Below are 5,289 nucleotides of genomic sequence, written 5' to 3'. Positions count from 1 at the left end.
GCCTTTCCTCTTCCCAGAATTCTCCTACTCTGGTTGTCCTGCCAATACTTCCTGCTTGGCTACTGGCCAATTAGCATTTCATTAAACAAATACAAGTGACAAATCTTACAGTGCACAAAAGTATTGTGCCACAACACTTTTGCCTACATTTGAGACCCTTTCCCTCCTACTTGGTTGCCTTTTCCAGCTTTGATATGAGGGTTTGTGGCTAATCTTATTGTAACTTGTTGTGCCATGTTTGGTTGATATCTCTGGGAGACCTGATTTTTTAGGTGGGTGGGGAAGAGAATTTGAGGAGTGGATCTGGGGGAGGGGGCAGTGGAGGGAAGGACTTGTAGAAGTGGAGGGAGGGGAAACAGTGGTCAAGATGTAATGTATAAGGGAAGAATAAAAAGTGTATAGTTGCTTTTCCTGGGCTGTTTTGTTTCCTCTCTTTGTCCTAGATTCAGATTATTCTTTAAAAAGATATGATGCTGGGATGCCCTGAGCGGCCTGTGAGCCAGGCAGAGGCTGCTGCCAGAGCAGTGCAGGGTCCCCGGGCGAGCGGCATGGTCAGGCGGCTGGATGCGGCGGACGGCAGAGTAAATGGACATAAGGCTATATATAAAGCTAAACATTTATTATTTAGAGGAGAGGGAGATATTTATTACTTAAAGAAGAGAAAAACAGAGAGACATAAAGAGAAACATAGGGAGAGACAGAGACACATGTGTACACACCAAGAGAGGGGGGACAGAGAGAGAGTTTTAAGATGGTGGCGAGGGAGGTCAGAAGTCTCTGGGAATGGGTGTGGTTAGTTCTTAAAGGCACCGCAAAGGAATAACATTCCCGGATCCTTTTTATAATAAAAAGTAGAAGGTTAGACATTACAGTTTAAAGGAATTGGGGCGACGAATTCTCAAGACTGCTTCTGGCTGATTTGTGGGCGTTGTCTTTGGGGGGGTGGGGGAGATCCGAGAAAAGACTGGGTGCTGTTCACATCCTGGCATAGCTGGTCTCTGTTCCCGACAGGTGTCTGTGGCATGGAAATGTCTGGTGTCCCTTGTACCTGGTTAGGGTGTTGGCAGAACAGAAGACAAAGTTAAATTAAGAAAAAAATTTTTTTTAGGACCAGGGAATTGAGGGGTTATGTATCTGACCTGTTTATGGTGGGTTCTTTAATTCAGCTCCCTGGAACTCATAAGAACTTCTTGGGTTCATAAAAACAGAAATATTAGACATAATGGATAATGACATATTTTGTATAATGAAAGGTATTTTTATTTGGTGAGGCAACCTGGCAAAACCTCTCAGCTATCAAACTGTTAGAGATCTTTGAGAAGGATAAGATTTTACTTGAGTTACTGATTAAAAAAATGACAGAGAACTTATTTGGTTGGCAGCTAGAGCTACTCTTTTGGGTCCTCCATGGTCGCTGAAGGTTGTATTTGACCTTTGCTGTTTAGTGTAGAGCCTGTCAGGCTTTTGAAGACCCTGTGGGCTAAGAAATCTGTAGGAAGACAGGCCTACCTTACCCTGGGCAGCTAGGCTGTTGATTCCAGTGATTTTGTCCACGTTTGGAGGTCTCCAGTTTAGGTGAAAGGCAGTTTTTGCCCAGTGGTCAGCGCTTGGCAGTTGAAGCGAACTGCAGATGGATGCTGGTCTGTGACCGTTTGTCTTCTGTTTTCTCGGAGGAAACAGAGTGCTTGCTAGGAGCCAACCTGTCTCTTTTTGTTATGAAAAGTTATTTAGCAATAAAATATTTAAATATCACATTCCCCAGATCTCTGAACAGTTGAGGTCTGATTATAAGGTTTAGCTGTAGTATAGAATCTGTCTGGAAGGTTGGGTGTGAGTTTGACTGTATTGACTCTTAATAGGTAAGATCCGCATTTGTAAAAAGATAGAAAGAAAGAATAAAAACTGTTTGTAACGTTAAGATTAGTGGCAGAACTGACAATGGTAGAGAACAGCTTAATACATACCAGTTTAAAATATGAGACTTACGATTTTGTAGTCTGAAACGAGAGGCAATGAACAATCATTATATATAGAAAGATTGAACAGGAATTAGGCAAAGTGCATGTTTTTGATGGGCCCTATCAAAAAGATGTTTTGTCATTATGCAAAACATCTGCAATCAGAGTTAACAAAAGGATTTTAGTGAACACCGAGGAGGGGGAGAGGAAAGGCAGGACATACATAAGAATGAGAGAGCTTGGTCACGTGATCTGGCTCTCAGTGAATCTAGCAATAAAGTCACCTGACCCCAATGAACATGGCGGCGGCCACGTATTGTGGCTTGAATGGAAAAGCCGCAGAAATTTTAAAAGCCGGAGGCCGCCTGGTTGTTAATTAGAGTCTGAATCGTGAAAACCCACATAAACAGACAATTTAAAGATGGATAGGTGTGGAGGATTTTGAGTAAGGGATATTTAGGCTGGTACAACTTGCTTTCCCAGGTCAAGACCATGAAAAACCCGCAAAAACTGTGGCATCTCGAGCCTATGGGGAACGGCTCCCCGTTTAGGGGAGATGCAAGCGAACATCCAAAACATGTGCCCAGGCATCTGAGGTGCCCATGTGGGATGCTATCAGTTGAACCGGATCAGCCAATTACATCCGTGAGAAAGATAGGAAGGAAGAAAAGATTGAAATAAAGAGGAAGAAGGCTGGAGGCTTCGGGCTCCCAGGTGCGGGAATGCTGGGAGCTGGCCAGGCCAGCTGTCCCAGGCACGGGCTTAACAGGATGCAAGCCGTAATGAACGCCAGCGAAGGGGCGAAGAAGTACCCTCCTCCCCTGAGCCTAGAATTACCGGGAGGACTGGTCAATCCCAGGTTAAAAAAAGACTCAGTTAAGCTGGCTGGAGTGGGGAAACTCACAATTAGAAGCCAGTGTTGTTTGTAGGAATGAGTTCAGGCAGTTGGCGGTGTTGAGAAGGCCCTCGGTCCCGATTCAATCCCGGAAGTTGGTGCTCAGAGTCCCGGACGAAAGGTGAAGCTGGGACCCTGGCCCTTGGCGGGTGAATCTGTCGAGTCCGTGGCAACAATATTGTTCTTTAAAAAGATATGATGCTGGGATGCCCCGAGTGGCCTGTGAGCCAGGCAGAGGCTGCTGCCAGAGCAGTGCAGGGTCCCCGGGCGAGCGGCAGAGTCAGGCGGCTGGATGCGGTGGACGGCAGAGTAAATGGACATAAGGCTATATATAAAGCTAAACATTTATTATTTAGAGGAGAGGGAGATATTTATTACTTAAAGAAGAGAAAAACAGAGAGACATAAAGAGAAACAGGGAGAGACAGAGACACGTGTGTACACACCAAGAGAGGGGGGACAGAGAGAGAGTTTTAAGATGGTGGCAAGGGAGGTCAGAAGTCTCTGGGAATGGGTGTGGTTAGTTCTTAAAGGCACCACAAAGGAATAACACAGATGAGCTTCTTTTCAAGGAAAAAGGAGGAAATTTGTATACAAACAAGCTTGTTTTGGGAGAGGGAGGCGATAACTCAATTCCATATTCAGCTTTTTATTAAAGTAGAACAACACAAAACAGTATAATCCACACCCAAAAGACACCTGAATCCCCGCAATACCAACTCCAGTCATCAGAGGGAGAGACCAGAGCAAAGAGAGAACAAAGAAGGCTTAGAGATAAGAAATTCTGGGTGTTGATAAACTGCAGCAGTACAGTGAGCAACAGGAAGAGAAACAGGGGGTTTATGGTGCCCAAAAGCAATGTGCACAGGGGCTCTTGCATCATCCAGCCTGGAGGCAAGGGCAGGGTGGAGCTGGCAGCCAAGGATTTATAGTCAGAGAAGGAGCTAGCTGGAAGATAGGTCAAGCAGAATAAAGACATTCTTGAGAAGTAGGGGGAGGGAAAAGGATTAGAAACAGAAGGGTGTACACGAAGAAGTGCCTGATGTGAAGTCAAGCAGGCTAAATCTGCCTCTTGGAAATCCTGAAAATATGACATACTGCTTAGGAGCAATGCAGCTGTATTTAGTCTGACTTCTGTCTCTGCAACAAATATGAAAAGTCCAACAGACAAAAGATAATGCATGTGCTACAGCTCTGGAGGGCAAGGTATTCTGATTGTTGGGAAATTGGGCTGACATACAGCTGTAAAGGGAAAGGTATTCTGACTGTTGGGAAATGAGACTGTACCGATAGCTGGGGTTCAGTGGGGGATTGTCTGCCTGTAGGATGTTGCAATCCTGTTTCTCTCTGAGAGAGTTGTTGTAGCTCAGCTCTGCTCCACTCTGCTAAGAGAGTTTCCCAGCAGAGATGTTCATTGCTTCTCTGTTCTCATTAAAGTTATTACTTCTCTGCTCTGTTCCACTAAGGGAGTTTCCCAGCAGAGATGACCATTGCTTCTCTGTTCTCATTAAAGTTATTACTTCTCTGCTCTGTTCCACTAAGGGAGTTTCCCAGCAGAGATGACCATTGCTTCTCTGCTCTGCTCTGGCAAAAGAAGGTCTTCACCCTAAACTCATTCAAGAGATTTATTGGAAGGGAGTAATCTAAGAGAGTGCTGCCACTGCCAAGGTGGAAAAGGCTGCCCCCAACTGAACAGGCACAGGGTTTATGTAGGGCTTCTTGGGGGTAGAGATTTTCCAGGGTGAAGATTTTCAGTGTGGAAATTTCAATTTCAATCCTTGAGTTTGAATAAACTCAGTGATTGGCTGGATTTCATGCTCAGAGATGGTTAGTGTCATGCTCAGGGACTGGTAGGGTTGGTGCTCAGTTGATCAAGAGCATTATGTGTTTCTTTGGTTCTGGTTTCAAGGTTTCTTTCACTGCCCCCTTTTAAACTTTTGGCTCTAGCTTCAGGGACAGGGAGTGTTTCTTTCACTGGCTCTGGTTTCAGAGCCAGAATGTTTTTAGATATCATTTTAGAGTTAGGATGTGTTTCTTTGACTCTGGTTTTAGAGTCAGGGTGTGTTTCTTTGGCTGGTCCTTCTTTCTCCATGTAGAATGCCAACAGAAGAGCACAATCAAGGAAGACCAGATGAACTCAGACACGTAGTGGCCACCTTCACCATATACCAAAACCACAAGGACAGTAGTACATTTACTCTGACTTGGGGACTAAGTCTATGATCTTGTCTGATCTCATCTTTGCCTCTACATATGTCTGGACTCCAAAACAGAAGGGAACAATCATGGATTAGTTTGAACTTCAGCATGCTTGTTGACAACTCTTAATTTTGTTTCTGCTTTCAATTTGCAAAACTGGGGCAGGTGCAATATGGACTCTCTGGAGCTTAACAAGGTGTGAGGTCTATTATCTACTATGTGGTCTTGGGCTTCAAAG

The 5,289-nt window shown here is 44.7% G+C and overlaps 1 long non-coding RNA gene across 1 annotated transcript; it reads right to left on the bottom strand.

Moving 5' to 3' along the window:
• Positions 1-604: 604 nt before the first annotated feature.
• LOC148121540 (uncharacterized) lies at positions 605-4,777 on the bottom strand. Its single transcript, XR_015738457.1, has 2 exons — positions 2,863-4,777; positions 605-1,048 (listed from the first exon to the last, which is right to left on the bottom strand). It is a non-coding gene; the product is annotated as an uncharacterized LOC148121540 (long non-coding RNA).
• Positions 4,778-5,289: the final 512 nt, after the last annotated feature.

This window comes from Myodes glareolus, chromosome 7 (assembly GCF_982192425.1).
Source record: "Myodes glareolus chromosome 7, mMyoGla1.1, whole genome shotgun sequence".
In the NCBI taxonomy this organism is placed as follows: domain Eukaryota; kingdom Metazoa; phylum Chordata; class Mammalia; order Rodentia; family Cricetidae; genus Myodes; species Myodes glareolus.
The sequence above is the reverse complement of the archived record's forward strand: the minus strand, read 5'-3'. Positions and strand labels throughout refer to the sequence as shown.